Genomic DNA, 7971 nt, shown 5'->3' with positions numbered 1-7971 from the left:
TCATCAGTCCAGGTTCGATCCATGACACTGGATGTTTGGGGCTGGGGCACTGAGACGACCCAGAGGGATGGTACGGGGAGGGAGGAAGGAGAGGGGTTCAGGATGGGGAACACGTGTATACCTGTGTCGGATTCATGTTGATGTATGGCAAAACCAATACAATATTGTAAAGTAAAAATAAATAAATAAGTAAACCACATACACACACAAAAAAATTAGTCACAAATAACAGAAGCTGGCATTACAAAGATCATTAAGAGATTACTTAAGAATCACAGCCAGTTATTCTAGGTCACATTATTAGAATCAAAGAATTAAACAATTGTTCATGGTTCTGGTCATGCTACCAAGAAGACTGAATTCTCAGGATTCTTTATGAAAGCCAGGCACGAACTGTCAGCCAGCTATCACAGTGTTACATCAGACAATACAAATGATTTGAACCATTGTATAAATAGCATGAGGTTTACTGAACTGTCTAAAGATTGTTAGGATGCTGTCTTAGTCCTTCTGGGTTGCTATAACAAAATATCACAGGCTTAAAAACAATGGAAATGGATTTCCACAGTGTGGTCATGCAGGGTCCATTCTGGCCACACACTTCTTACTATAGCCTCACATTGGGGAGGGCTCCCCCCAGCTCCCCACCTGCAGTAGTCTCCACAGCTTCTCTGTTTCCCCCAATCTGCAAACACCATCTGAAGAAAATTAAGCAGCTCGCAGGAAACCCATGTATCATAAACACTCTGAACTATTGAATGGCAGAAATACTGGTGTGCATCTGTCCACCCCTGGATTCTGGACAATTGACCAACTGGTCACATAGACACCAAGTAGATTAGAAAGATGGATTTAAAATACATTTATCTGAGAAGTGAGATACCAACCTCTCTTCTTTTAGAGTAACTATCTTCTGCTTCTGTTAGGACCATACCATTTCTGTCCTTTATCGAGCCCATCGTTGCATGAAATGTTCCCTTGGTATCTCCAATTTTCTTGAAGAGATGTCTAGTCTTTCCTATTCTGTTGTTTTCCTCTATTTCTTTGCATTGATTGCTGAAGAAGGCTATCTTATCTCTTCTTGCTATTCTTTGGAACTCTACATTCAGATGCTTTTTTTTTTTTTTTTTTAATCTTTAATTCTTACATGCATTCCCAAACTTTTCCTTTTCTTCTTGGCTTTTCGCTTCTCTTCTTTTCACAGTTATTTGTTAGGCCTCCCCAGACAGCCATTTTGCTTTTTTTCATTTATTTTCCATGGGGATGGTCTTGATCCTACAGTTCAGTTCAGTTCAGTTCAGTGGCCTCGGTCGTCCCCTTTTCCTCCTGCCCCCAATCCCTCCCAGCATCAAAGTCTTTTCCAATGAGTAAAATCTTCGCATGAGGTGGCCAAAGTACTGGAGTTTCAGCATTAGCATCATTCCTTCCAAAGAAATCCCAGGGTTGATCTCCTTCAGAATGGACTGGTTGGATCTCCTTGCAGTCCAAGGGACTCTCAAGAGTCTTCTCCAACACCACAGTTCAAAACCATCAATTCTTCAGCACTCAGCCTTCTTCACAGTCCAACTCTCACATCCATACATGACTACGGGAAAAACCATAGCCTTGACTAAATGGACCTTGGTTGGCAAAGTAATGTCTCTACTTTTGAATATGCTATCTAGGTTGGTCATAACTTTTCTTCCAAGGAGTAAGCGTCTTTAATTTCATGGCTGCAATCACCATCTGCAGTGATTTTGGAGCCCCCCAAAATAAAGTCTGACACTGTTTCCACTGTTTCTCCATCTATTTCCCATGGAGTGATGAGACTGGATGCCATGATTTTTGTTTTCTGAATGTTGAGCTTTAAGCCAACTTTTTCACTCTCCTCTTTTACTTTCATCAAGAGGCTTTTTAATTCCTCTTCCTTTCTGCCGTAAGGGTGGTGTTATCTGCATATCTGAGGTTATTGATATTTCTCCCAGCAATCTTGATTCCAGCTTGTGTTTCTTCCAGTCCAGCGTTTCTCATGATGTACCCTGCATAGAAGTTAAATAAGCACGGTTGACAACATACAGCCTTGACGTCCTCCTTTTCCTATTTGGAACCAGTCTGTTGTTCCATGTGCATTTCTAACTGTTGCTTCCTGACCTGCATACAGATTTCTCAAGAGGCATGTTAGGTGGTCTGGTGTTCCCATCTCTTTCAGAATTTTCCACAGTTTATTGTGATCCACACAGTCAAAAGCTTTGGCATAGTCAATAAAGCAGAAATAGATGTTTTTTCTGAAACTCTCTGGCTTTTTCGATGATCCAGCGGATGTTGGCAATTTGATCTCTGGTTCCTCTGCCTTTTCTAAAACCAGCTTGAACCTCAGGGAGTTCACGGTTCATGTATTGCTGAAGCCTGGCTTGGAGAATTTTGAGCATTACTTTACTAGCGTGTGAGATAGTACAATTGTGCAGTAATTTTAGCATTCTTTTGCACTGCCTTTCTTTGGGATTGGAATGAAAACTGACCTTTTCCAGTCCTGTGGCCACTGCTGAGTTGTCCAAATTTGCTGGCATATTGAGTGTCGCACTTTCACAGCATCATCTTTCAGGATTTGAAATAGCTCTACTGGAAGTCCATCACCTCCACTAGCTTTGTTCATAGTGATGCTTTTTAAGGCCCACTTGGCTTCACATTCCAGGATATCTGGCTCTAGATGAGTGATCACACCATCGTGATTATCCAGGTCGTGGAGATCCTTTTTGTACAGTTCTTCTGTGTATTCTTGGCATCTCTTCTTAATATCTTCTGCTTCTGTTAGGTCCAGACCATTTCTGTCCTTTATTGAGCCCATCTTTGCATGAAATGTTCCCTTGGTATCTCTAGTTTTCTTGAAGAGATCTCTAGTTTTTCCATTCTGTTGTTTTCCTCTATTTCTTTGCCTTGATCGCTGAAGAAGGCTTTTTTATCTCTTCCTGCTATTCTTTGGAACTCTGCATTCAGATGCCTATATCTTTCCTTTTCTCCTTGGCTTTTCACTTCTCTTCTTTTCACAGCTATTTGTAAGTCTTCCCCAGACAGCCATTTTGCTTTTTTGCATTTCTATTCCATGGGGATGGTCTTGATCCCTGTCTCTTGCACAATGTCATGAACCTCATTCCATAGTTCATCAGGCACTCTATCTATCAGATCTAGGCCCTTAAATCTATTTTTCACTTCCACTGTATAATCATAAGGGATTTGATTTAGGTCATACCTGAATGGTCTAGTGGTTTTTCCTACTTTCTTTAATTTAAGTCTGAATTGGTAATAAGGAGCTCATGATCTGAACCACGGTGAGCCCCTGGTCTTGTTCTTGTTGACTGTACAGAACTTCTGCATCTTTGGCTGCAAAGAATATAATCAATCTGGTTTCGGTGTTGACCATCTGGTGATGTCCATGTGTAGAGTCTTCTCTTGTGTTGCTGGAAGAGGGTGTTTGCTATGACCAGTGCATTTTCTTGGCAAAACTCTATTAGTCTTTGCCCTGCTTCATTCTGCATTTCAAGGCCAAATTTGCCTGTTACTCCAGGTGTTTCTTGACTTCCTACTTTTACATTCCCATCCCCTATAATGAAAAGGACATCTTTTTTAGGTGTTAGTTATATGGGAAATAGATGGGGAAACCATGGAAACAGTGTTAGACTTTATTTTTGGGGGCTCCAAAATCACTGCATATGGTGATTGCAGCCATGAAATTAAAAGACGCTTACTCCTTAGAAGAAAAGTATGACCAATCTAGATAGCGTATTCAAAAGCAGAGACATTACTTTGCCGACTAAGGTCCGTCTAGTCAAGGCTATGGTTTTTTCCAGTAGCCATGCGTGGATGTGAGAGTTGGACTGTGAAGAAAGCTGAGCACAGAAGAATAGATGGTTTTGAACTGTGGTGTTGGAGAAAACTCTTGAGCGTCCCTTGGACTGCAAAGAGATCCAACCAGTCCATTCTGAAGGAGATCAACCCTGGGATTTCTTTGGAAGGAATGATGATAAAGCTGAAACTCCAGTACTTTGGCCACCTCATGGGAAGAGTTGACTCATTGGAAAAGGCTTTGATGCTGGGAGGGATTGGCGGAAGGAGGAGAAGGGAATGACAGAGTATGAGATGGCTGGATGGCATCACGGACTCAATGGACATGAATCTGCATGAACTCCAGGAGTTGGTGATGGACAGGGAGGCCTGGCATGCTGCAGTTCATGGGGTCACAAAGAGTTGTACACAACTGAGCGACTGAAGTGAAATGATCCTTGTCATTAATTATGTGGCCTTGCAAACATGCCCTAGTAGGTCCCTAAATGATAAAATTATCCAACTAGACTGAGTCTCTACTGAGACTGTAGCAGTGTGACTGGATTAGGGATGCTCAGCTTGTTCAACAGCCTCCAAACAACCTGGAATGAGGGCCAATCTTGACTGGCTCTCCTAGGAAGCCAGTGATGTTGCTGGGCTGGTGTTGTAGCATCTTTAGGGCTTTAGCTGTAGTTCCTGGCAAAGAAATTGGGAAATCAAAAGGTAGAAGGGAAAGGGGCATGAAAAAAAGAAAAGGAAGAGAAAGACAGAAGGAAGGAAAGGCAGCAAAGGGAAAGTGAGTCTAGGACTTGGGTAGTGAAGGATAAAATGCTGTTAGAACACTTTATTTTTAAGGACCCAAATATATACGCTTTTTTAAATATCCCAACAGCAAATATCTCACATTTCCTTTTATTTCCATTTTCTCTTCTCCTCTTTTTTCTGAAATTGTCCTTTATATTAGGAGTATTCTTTTGTTGTTACTAAAGGTCATAGTTATAGAGATGAACAAAGCTTAACAACTCCTCAGGGCACAATCCAGCCAAATCATCTTCTTTTAGGCAGACACCTTTCACCCACATACAGGAACACTGTCCAGCAAAACCAATCTCTTCTCTCATAGCCAGGGTTATTCTTGCCTGAGTCCTCCCCCTGCCTCTGCCTGGGATGACACAAACTTTTCAGAACATGACAGAATACTCTCTCCCAAAGCAATCTATCAATCCCTCCTTTGACTCCTTCATGCATGTAAAGTGTCAGCTTTCTTGTACTTTCACTTTCTTCTTTCAAAAGGTAAAAGACTTTCAAACACCCTGTAAGCACTTTGTAAGTCATTTACTGCCCAAAACAACTAATTCTATTTTGTTACATGCTTAACTTTCTTTCCTTCAATGTCTAGATATTTCCAGCAGAGAAAATGGTATTAATTAGAGTGAAAATTTGGCAAAAAGGGGGAAAATGTAACTGGAGGAAATATACACACACCAATAGACCACACACATCTTCATGTATTTGTCTCTTATAATATTTATTCCAAGCATAAATTTAGGACTTTACATCAAGAACAGAGGTGGTGACATTGAGAGTGCTCTCCTTGCTTGACTGTGACATATAAAGTGAATACTGTAGATTTCAGACAATATTGAACAGAGCCACAGAAACATTATAGAGTCAGTCAGGAATAGCCAGAGCAGGGATACTTGGACAGGATTTAAGAATCATTCCCTTGCCATCCAGAAAGCATTGATTTTCCCCTCTTTTACGAATTTCCAAGTAGGATTACATTTGAAAAAATGGCCCTGGTATATCAAGAATAGTATCAGTGGTTACCGAATGGAAACCAACAAATGAAAAACCTTCAAAGTTCACTGACTTTATAGATTAGAAATCACATGTCATGGATACAAAGACTTAAACTGAGGTTTTAAAAAATCTCTATTTTCCAGAAGCAGGCCCGCAAGTTGTGGAAGAGGAGAGGGTGATATAAACACACAAACTGCTATATTATATGATAGTTTGAAGAAGAATAAGATGTGATGTCAACATGGTGCTACAGTATATTGAAGTAAAGCTAGGAGCCATGTGAATGTGTCATAGGAGTGACGCTGATGGGATGGCTTTATGATGAAGTTTTGAAAAGTTGATGGGATATTGATGTGCAAAAATGGGAAAACAGTATATCTGTCAATTAACTTAGGATCATGTTATGAAGTAAGGATCTCCAACATCCTAGATCAAGGCAACTGAGATATTAATACGTATAGCATTAAGAAATTTTCATTTTTTACCATTTGTGTTGTATCTCTCATGATTATGCTCCCATGATATACTGTATACATTATTGTAGAGTTAGAATGGAGAAATAATTGTATGGATTTTTATGCATTAAGGAGGATCATATATTGCAAAATGGACAGTTTGTCTTTATTTCACAACGCAACAGGAAACTGAGAACATTTAGTCCAAGAGAGCAGTATGTCCAGTATTAGAAAAGAGAAACTTTAATGTGGATTGAAGAGTTATGGCTGGTTGAGAAAAAGAAAGAGAACAGAAAGAGCAGGGAATATTATGACACTAAAAATCAAAGTGGGTTCATGTTGATGTATGGCAAAACCAATACAATATTGTAAAGGAATTAACCTCCAATTAAAATAAATAAATTTAATTTAAAAAAATCAAAGAGGGCTCTGCCAAGTAAAAAGATGCAAAGCATACAAGAGATATAGGAAATGAAATAGACCTTGACCACAGGCAAGGAATGAGGCAGACATAAGAGTCAAAAAAGACATCCAACAATATGGGACTAGCTGAGTCAATAAATGACTGAAAAGTGAGAGAGAAGGGGGGAGATAAATTAGTTTTATCCAAAAGCATCTGAGTACTACTTTTCTGTATTTCATCAACTTAGCACCAGAAATCACCAAAGAATGTTGAGGTTCTGCAGCAAATGATAGAAATAAGTACTCTAAGGTGCATCTGCTAGGCCCTATGGAATACCAGAACCAAAGTAGGACTACCCAGTGATAACAAGCAGTAAGTCACTAGTCACTCTCAACACTTAAATAAGACATACATTGTAAAGCATAGAGGATGAATGGAAATCAAATGGAAACAACCCATACCTTTACAGAGCCAGCCTAGACAAAACCTAAAACCCAAACAAACTAGAGGTAATGGTCTCCTTAATCATGTGCCCACTTTCTCCAAGAGGTTCTCATTCCTTTTACCTGAATCCTCCCTTGTTTGTTAACCCTTCATTGCCTTACTCTCAGCACACTGTCACCTAATCATTAATCAAATAAATAATTAAACAGTGTTCACTCCTGAGACATATTTGTATTGATGGACTCTTCAAACAAAAAAGCTTTCTAATCCCCTGAAAGTAAAACACTAATACTGGAAGGACTCCATCCCATCATGTTTCCGAAATGCCCAATTTTGGGCAGCAATTGCGAGTCTAGCTACTTAGATGTCTTCTGCCGTAATTATAACCTTTTTGGATAGTGAAGACAGGAGATGGATGAAGCACTGAAAGATGTCGAGAAAGAGATGCATGGACAAGTGGAAAAGATATCATAAGACTTAAACACTGATCTATGCCAGCACACCATACTATGTGTGATGGGAACCAGGTAGGCCTAATGAGGGATGGATTTTTCAAGAAAGCTCTCCATGAGTGGGCACTGAGAAGTTTGATTCAATTCAACTGTTTCAACATGATTCTTTGATTCTAAGACTCAGAGCCACTTGTCTCATTTAACTGCACTAAGTCAAAAAGGGAATATACTTATGGCCTATTTGAACACTGCCAAGAGATTGTAAAAGTTTTCATCACAAGGAGAAAATTGTAACTATTTCTAATGAGGGATGTTCACTAGAATTATTGTGGTGATCATTTCACAATATATATCAAATAATTATGTTGTACATCTGAAACCAAAATAACATTATATGTCAATATTATCTATGTATAATGATATCTGAAATTGAAATAGCATATTTGTCAATGTGACTTATATAATGACTTATATAATATAATAATCATATAATCATTATGTTATGGACATAATACATATGCATACCTTCAATTAACTTCAGTCACTCAGTCATATCCAATTGTTTGAGACCACACTGACTGCAGCACATCAGGCTCCCCTGTCCTCCACCATCTCC

This window comes from Ovis aries, chromosome 20 (assembly GCF_016772045.2).
Source record: "Ovis aries strain OAR_USU_Benz2616 breed Rambouillet chromosome 20, ARS-UI_Ramb_v3.0, whole genome shotgun sequence".
NCBI lineage: Eukaryota > Metazoa > Chordata > Mammalia > Artiodactyla > Bovidae > Ovis > Ovis aries.
Note: the sequence above shows the minus strand (reverse complement) of the source record.